We start from the raw sequence: 8742 nt of genomic DNA, 5'->3' as shown, positions 1-8742 counted from the left end.
CAGTTCAAACGAGTGATAGTCTAGAGCAGGAAACTGTGCACCTGATCCGCAGACAAGAACCAGTGAGGTCCCTGTGTCCCCCCGAATTACAGGCAACATTTTGGTGTTTATGCAAATAATTAACTAATGACGGGATATTGCACCCACTGCAGAAACTTGTGGCATTTCTGTCGTCAGCTCCGCAGTGGGCTGTGGAAACTGAGTTCAGGCTGTGAAAAACTTGAGCTGGGACACAAAATGCTAAAATCATTACACTTCCGAGACCGGAACATTCTGCTTGTGGCTCTGGGACCTGGAGACCAGATGCTGCACCCAGTAATGACTTCGCTTTCACCCAACTTCAGTAACTCAAGATTGAGCAATGTGGGGTTTTGATCTTGTGCTCCCATATTGAGATTCAGCTGAGGCTGACTACCCCCAAGACTGCCTCCGGAGAAGTGGGAGATGAGCAGCATCATCCACAACTGCACGCGGAGCGCTGCAGACGAAATCCCTGCCAGCGCAGAACCACTGCAGGGCAACTCAAGATGGATAGCCACTGCTGCCTTTGGCTGAAAGGTGAAGAGGACAGCTCTTTGGGCAACTTGGGGAGACTGTCAGGGGAAGAGAATTAGGCAGGCTTACTTAGAACCACACTAGAATATTTCTCAAAAGAGGACTCAGCTTGGGACACAGTTAAGAGTGATCATCTCTGAGTGATTTTTGTATTCTTGTTTTCATTTGTTTGTTTATTTACCTGAGTTGTCCTGGCTCAAGAAATAAAGATGGTGTTTATATAATAAAAGTGGTGTAAGCCACTATTCCAAATCTTTGCAAATTAGTTTTCAAACTGTTAAAAAATGTTGTAGGTCTCAATAACATTTCAATAAAATTTAAAATTTTTTAACTTTAATTTTTAAAGTTATTATAGGTATACCAGGAAATTTTCTATAGAAACCTAACATTACAGCAACTTATAAGGAAGTGGTTATTGATTACAATGGAAGGAGAGACTGTAAGCTGCCATGTCTCATGCAGGCCACACTTGTTGCAGTTAAAGAAGTTAATTAAGAGAAGAGAAAGATGAGGAGGTTCTGCAACAGCAAAAACTCAGGGGATAAACTAGCAGTGAATAAAGACACAATTATGATCTCTGTGGCATCTTACTTCTATGGTTTATTTTACATTCTCCCCCTTCTGTATATGGATAAAGAAAACAGAGATACAGTGTGTAGAAAGGTAAACTGAAGCCATCTCTTTAATGGAGCCCAACAACCTCTTCAGTGTTCCTGTGGCTACAACAGAAATAGGACGGTAGCTACTAAAAGAGGAACTTCTTGGAAAGACTATGGATGTTAGATTCAGAGCTAATGAAAAAGGGAACATTAAAGACGGATGAAAAAGATACAAAATCATACTATGAAAATTATTTCTAAAATTCAACTTCTAAAAAGGCGGTTGAAAATCGCTTTGGAGTTCAATTCCTTTAATAACGAGCTACATATTTCCTGATAATACATAGGAAATTCACGACTAACACTCTAAGAGACTTGAATAATTCAAGAACCCACGTGGCTCCCAGCTAACGCACATGCCCATCACTTGCTGATAGCCTACCCGAATTGCAGGGCTACAGAAAGGAAAACCATCTTTAAAAGCTTCAACCATAAAGTTAAAGTCAACTTATGACAGAAAGCATTTCATATGTGTGCTCAAAAATGTACATATAATCTGGAATGTGCATATAATTTCCTGATAAACTCTTCTTCTGTTTCCCCTCATCTCTTTGGCATTCTAATTTTTTCTGTTTTTCTATTTTATATATTATCCCCTAAATGCCAAATTTTAATAAAATTGCAGGTATCCATCATTTTTCCTCCACTAATACAGATTTTTGAGTCTGTATCCCCAGAAACAAATAACTAGGGACAGTTTTCCCTTTGCTGACATAAAGAATTTCATGATTGCAGACAACAACAAAAAGCCCAAAGAAATTTTCATCTTCAGTTCTTAAATTATCCTCTTCCTTCAAGTCCCACCCTCATCCCCATCCTTCTGATGCACTTGTGCTGTGATAGATTCTTATATTAATGGTCTCCCTGGGTCTATGTCCCTTAGGTCCTCCCATTAAAAGGTAGAACCTATTTCTCCATCTCTGGAATCTGGAATGTTCTTGGGACCTGCTTGGACCAGTAGAATGTGGCATTGTACAAGTTCCAGAGCCTAGGCTTTAAGACCCTGAGTCCACCTTGCTATGAACAAGCCCTTTCCAGTCTCCTGGAGGATAAGAGGTTGTGTGAAAGAGAATAGAGCCATTCCAGCCTACAGTCAGCATCAACAGCTCACAGTGAGTGAGGCCATCTTAGATTCCCCAGGCCCAAACTCCTGCAACTTTTATTATAAGACAAGCAAGAGAACTGCCCAGATTTCCAACCCTAAGAATTGTGAGAGATAATATATCATTGCTGTTTTGAGTCACTAAGTTTTGGGGTGGTTTGTTACACAGAAATTGATAAATGATATATCCTCCCAAAAAACCACATCGTATGGAAAGATTTTCATAAAAGAAAGAAAAATAGCCATTATTTCTCTTCCTTTGATTTATTCCCACCCCCGAGCTTACACACTCCTGCTCTCGATGTAGTGGAAACATGCCACTAGGTACTCACTCTTGGGTATCACCTTGTTCTGGCTTGTCTCTTGAATTATCAAAGGATTTTTCTTATGTTCATTCTCCTGCCTGTTAACAAATCTTTGAGGAAGGGAGGGAGAAAGATGGCTTAATTTGAGCTCCCAGAAGGCAGAAGGAATGCACTCAAACGTCATTTTGTATATGACCAAGATAAAGCCCTGGGCGGCAGGCACTGAATAAACATTTACTTCAAGATGACAATAAGGGAGGAACTGAGAAGGTCACCATAAACGACTTTGGGTCCCAGTCTTACTGAGGACCAGCAAAGCATTATGCATTTTATATTACAGTCCAACCCCCCTAAAAGATAGGGATAGCCAGAGGCAGAAACCCAACTGGGCTGTAATACTGTAAGCCTACAGCAAGGAGTACATTAAATAGATTCCACTACATTTTCAATAAATTCCCTTCACAAATATGCAGTAAGCTAGTAATCTGCCATGAGGGGAAAAACAAATCATAATAGCATCTTGATGTAGGAGGAAAGTACATGTGTGGGGAAAGTGCCACGTGTTTCTCTCATTGAGGACTGATGTACAGGACTCCAGTAATTCCCAGAGTTTGAAAGCTGTGCTGCAGAAGCACGGACTGGAACTGAAAATCTGAGTTTCTTAAATAAGACCATGAAAACAAAATGAACTCAAGTTCTGGATTCTTCTGAGAAAATCCAGGTATCAACACAAGAGTCAAAGACGCACAACTGCCACCTAAACGAACCAAACTTTGCAGCAGTACCTGGTGAGTAATTAAAAAGCAACAGGCAAGCAATTTTTATTAAAATCATGGCCCCTGTTCCTTATCAGTCCGCGAAACTTGAAGGTGAAACCACACAGACATCTAGAAGCAATGCTCAGATCTAGATACTGAATGGTTTCACTCTTGAAACCAGTTGAAACCCACTCTCAGTTAGAAATCACCCGAGCTGGGAAGTGACTGCGGGTTTCATTTCCTAGCAAAGGCCTGTCTGGTGAGTGAGACTTGCTGTTATTCTGCTCCTGCTGCTGTTACTGGTTTGTTGTTGTTCGGTTTCGTTGTTTTTCATTCAGTTGTTCTTACTGTTCAGAACTTTTTATGTGCTGCTGCCAGGTGTTAAACATCATGAGCTCCCCTGCAGCCTATATTCTGAAAAATAATAAGACGAAGACTACCAGAGCTATAAAATAATAAAATAAATAAAATCCACAAATCCACTTTACCGACTTGCCAGGCAAAGAAGCACACACAAGCTAAGAAGTTCAATGAAGAGTGAGCTGAGGAGGGAAAGTCAGGGATCTTTAATGTAGAAAGAGGGCTTCACAGTGATTAAGGCTTGAAAACCAGCACTCTGGAAATTAATCTAAATGCCTGTACCTGGTTGGTTCAAACAAATCCATTTCCATTTTCAGGGACTAGTCTTTACATGGGGCCTAGTACAGTTTGGTGCTTGGGTCCACTTCAGCTGGTTAGAATCAGCTCTGATGAAATGCAACATTTAATCTTGATATCTCCTAGGGCATGTCATGCTATATAAGAAGAAATTTTTCCCTTTACAACTCCTGCCTGCGCCCCCTCTATGGTAGCTCCACGTATGACACATATGTGCATAAGGTAATTCATTGCCCCTTACAGTCCTTAGCTCAGTGCTTTAGAATTTCACAGTCATCTTCAGTGGAGGTTGGTAAAATCCATATATAAATGAATGACATTCATGTGCTGGGGTGGTCTCCACTGCTCTGCCCCAGTTATGCCCTAGAATTTGCCCTTCTTCCCAAATTCCACTTTTATCCAACATGTTTACAGAGCTAAAATTATGTTACAGCATATTATACTGAAAATAGAGCAAGATCATAGCTGTGAAATTCTCTTTGAACAGCAAATAGTAGCTGGGAAAATCCTTCTGTATCATTACATCATACAATCATGACTCCCAAAGTTCTGATTCAATTTTAGGAACATCAAAACTCAAAGAAGCTTTTCAGGATATAGCAGGAGAGGGAGAAAGGAGGAGACAGTGATAGAGATACTAGAAGGTGGGAGGAAATGGAAGAAAAGGAAAAAACTTAACGGATATCACAGTGGTGAAGAACAAGGAGAAGTTAAAGAAAAATGGTTGGAGGGAAAAAGAAATAGAACTGAAGAAATCTGACTAAGCTAGGGGCATGTGTAACCAGAAGGCCAGAGAGAAACAGTGGCAGCTGGAGGAGCCTGCAAAGCTAAACAAGTCCATTTTGCAGAGTCTGGGCAGGAAGATGCTGTTGGCTAAAGCAGAAAATAAGGTGATTTTTTTTTCTCCCTGCTGAAGCTTCTCTGGGATCTGGCCAAAGCTCTATTCTGCAGAACCAGAAACTGAATAAATAGACTAATTTATTCAGAAGATGTGTCCCCTTAGTTCTCTTCCCAGAATGGTGTCAAACCCGCCCAGGATACCAGAGATTTCTGTGAATCTGGATGATGAGGCATTAGCCAGCATGTATCTCCTCATCCCACAACACCTGCTTCCTGAAGAGGAAGCATTCGTTCATCGCCTGCAAATCATTGTTTATAAATGAAGCACCTAATGAGCATTCGATGAAAGTCCCCTAGAGCAGGTAAGACTTGTATTAGACACGAATGAAAAAGAAACTCGTGATTTACAAGCTCAGAGCTGAGCATTTGTAACAGAACCACTATTCTGTCTTTTCCTTGGGCATAGTTAACAGTTCTCCAAAGTCCTCTGTGAATATTTGCCCTGCTGAAGCAGCCAGAGACTTGACTGCATGTTCAGAGTCAATGTTAGAACTGCAAAATCTTAGAGATTATCTAGTTAAATGCCCTCTTCTTTCTCAAGAGGGAACTGCGGCCGGAAGAGGTGAGTGAATTACTCAAGGTTACGCAGCTAATTAGGAAAAGGTTTTTTCAAGTCTCAGTACAATATTTTCTTCATAGCACTGTCACACACACTTCTGCTCCATCTTCACTGTATCCGTCACCACTCGAGAATGCATTGGGCTGCCATAACAGAAAATCTGACTGATAGTGGATTAACTCACGAAGATCATCATTGTTTACCTGGTGAGATCCTGGAGGTAGGTGGTCCCAGGGTTTATTCTGAAGCTCAACAGTGTGTTCAAAACCCCAGTCTTTTCTCATCCTTCTATTCAGGCATCTGCAGTATGTGGGCCTCTCATCCTTACATTTGTGACCTCATGGTGACAATATGGCTTCCACAGTTCCAGCCATCACATAGTCATACCAATGCCCAACCTGGAAAGAAAGGGATGGGCAGAAAAGGGCTTTATCTTTGTCATGAAGGTAAATCTTTTCCAGAAACAAGATTTCCATTAAGTCTCCTCAGTTATATGGTCACCACTAGCTGCAAGGAGGTCTGGGAAAGAAAGTATCTGACAAACGGTAACAGAAGTGACCCAATCAGCATAAACCAATAATGGCACATTGCCACCAGTAACAAAATCAGGAGTCTGTAACAGGGAAGAAAGGGGCTGTGGCTATTAAGTAGGTATATCAGCTAAGTATTACTGAGTAACAAACCTCTAAACTCAGTGGCTTAAAACAGCAATTCTTATTATTTCTCTTGTGTCTGGAGCTCAGCTGATCCAGCCGAGCTCAGGTGGGTGGTTCTAATGATCTCAGCTGAATTTGTTTAGGTAACTGTGGCTCACCAGGATGTCTGGACTGTTCTGGACTCTGCTCCCCATGTCACTCCACCTCCTTGGATGAGCAGGCCACTGAGGAATGTTCTCCTCACAGCAGTGACAGAGACCCAAGAATGCATGCAAGCATGATCATGAAAGTCCTTCTAAGGACTAAGCTCAGGACAGGGACACTCACTTGGTTTCATTCTGTTGTTCAAAGCTAGTCATATGGCCAAGTATGGGGCCCAGAATTAGCAACTGTGTTACACTTATGAAAACTGTCTTTCATTAAAAAAAGGGGGGGTGGCATCAAATGAGGCTTCTTTGGTCAATGAAATGCAAGCAGAAGTGACATTTTTTGGCATGAGCTTTAAGAATCAGTTCACACTTTGTCACTTTCTCCTTTTTCCCTCTGCCACACACAGGGACCACCCACTTCAGATGGCAGTCACCCTGTGAGCGTGAGTCCCAGAGGGAGGAGACAGGAGCAGAGCACCCAGAGGACCTGCAATAAAGTCATATACACAAGAAACTAACTTCTGTGTAATGAGCCTCTATGATTTGGGGGTTTTTGTTATCATGGCAAAACCTAGTCTATATGACTCATTCACCAGATTTTACTAAACCATTAATTCCACTTTATCTAGTCAGCAAGCATTTATCAGTCACTTGCTATAAGCAGAGCACTATACTAAGATTCAGTGTCTCAGAAATGATTAAGGTCTAGCCTGTCCTCAGAGAATTTGCAGTCTCAGGAGGGAGGGAGCAATGCCTCTGTATGGACTTACAGGATCTTAAAATATTGAAGTACTTTCATATCATTGGGAAATTGCACTGTCCCAAGACTCCCATACAGTCCCTCCTTTCTGCATCAACAGCCTCAGGCCCTCCCTCAGGACACACCCTGATACCCATACACACACACACACACACACACACAGAGTCACACTCACACTTCCCTATGATCAAGAATGAAAGGATTTAATTTATGGCACAGAAAGGGACCTCTGGAATCATGTTCATTCATTCTGATTGACCTGTGTTAACATCTTTGTTAAATACTTTTCAAATCACCATTGGAGACAGAAAAATAACTTGGTACCCTGAACACAGAGTTCAAAGGAGCAATACAAAAAATAATGATTCATCTGCAGACCAGGGCAAAGCCAGCTTCCCCCAACTAGTTCTCCTGGTAACTCACCCTTGAAGCACTAAGAGAAGGTCCCCTTCTTAAAATGGATTCAGGTTCTCTCCACACCATCCCTCCACTGCTCAAGGCGTCTGGGCACATGAGCGTATCTCACACACACACACACACATACACACACACACACACCCTTTCTCCTGGAAAGCCATGACTTAGACCTGACAGCCCTCCACTTCTAATGAATACACAACATGGTAAGTACCCCAGTGGGACACTGTGCTGCCTGTTCCTCCCCACCATGCAGAATTGGTTCTTGCCCCACCAGGGCCTGTCTAAACTTGTCCCTGCTACATCAACATTTACCCATCTGTCGCTTCATCTATTCCTCTAGATGCTCGCGTGTCTAGCACAGTCAGAGACTGTGTCTTACTCACTTCTGTATTTCCAGCACTAGCACAGTGCCTGGCACAAAGTAGGATGGATAAGCTGGCTCTGGATTTGGCGGGTGGGAGGGAGGAAGAGGTGGCCAAAAAAGAGGTAAAAGAAGGAAGGGCTAAGGTATGACTCTCCCAGACAACCAATTACAGAGTGGAAAGAAAAAGAGGAGCCAGCAAAGGGGACCAAGAAGAAACAAAGAAAGAAACAGGAGAAGAATTAGGAGATGGGGTTGACAGAAAGACCAAGAGAGAGGAACCAGGGGCCTTTGAGAAGCAAACTTCAAGGAGGAGATCATGTCCCATGTCAAACATGCGGCATATCCCTCAGGTTGAGTGCTGACAATAGAACAGGGAACCTGGCATTTAGGACATCACAACTGACCTATAGGAAAAACAGTTTCATGATTATTTGGAGAGGAGAGTGGGACCCAGATTGCAATGGGATGAAGGGCGAATGAGGGGCAAGGCAGTGTAGACAGTGAGAGCGGCATGGGTCTTCCTGAAAGTCTGGGGAGAAAGGGAGGAAATTGGTCAATCACAGAAGGGAGGGAAAGGTTAAGGGAGTCATTTCTTCTAAATAGGAGAGAACTGAATGTATCTTCTCTAGCGTATACACATTGACCTGGACCGTGGCTTCTGTAAGATGGTCAGGGCTGGGGAAGGGTCTTCCCATGGGAACTACACAAACCTGGCCTGTTTGGGGGCTCAGATTCACAGCTCATCCTGCTGGTCCCCACCTCAGTTGAACATGTTTCTGAGCTCCTGGCCACCTGTTCCAGGACCCTTACAGAAAAGGCAGAAGATCTGACTACACAGAGGGTCACCTGTAGCCACACTGATGGGCCTCTGATCTGGGGTCCCTTTGGTTAGGACAGT

This window comes from Camelus bactrianus, chromosome 14 (assembly GCF_048773025.1).
Source record: "Camelus bactrianus isolate YW-2024 breed Bactrian camel chromosome 14, ASM4877302v1, whole genome shotgun sequence".
Classification (NCBI taxonomy): domain Eukaryota; kingdom Metazoa; phylum Chordata; class Mammalia; order Artiodactyla; family Camelidae; genus Camelus; species Camelus bactrianus.
Note: the sequence above shows the minus strand (reverse complement) of the source record.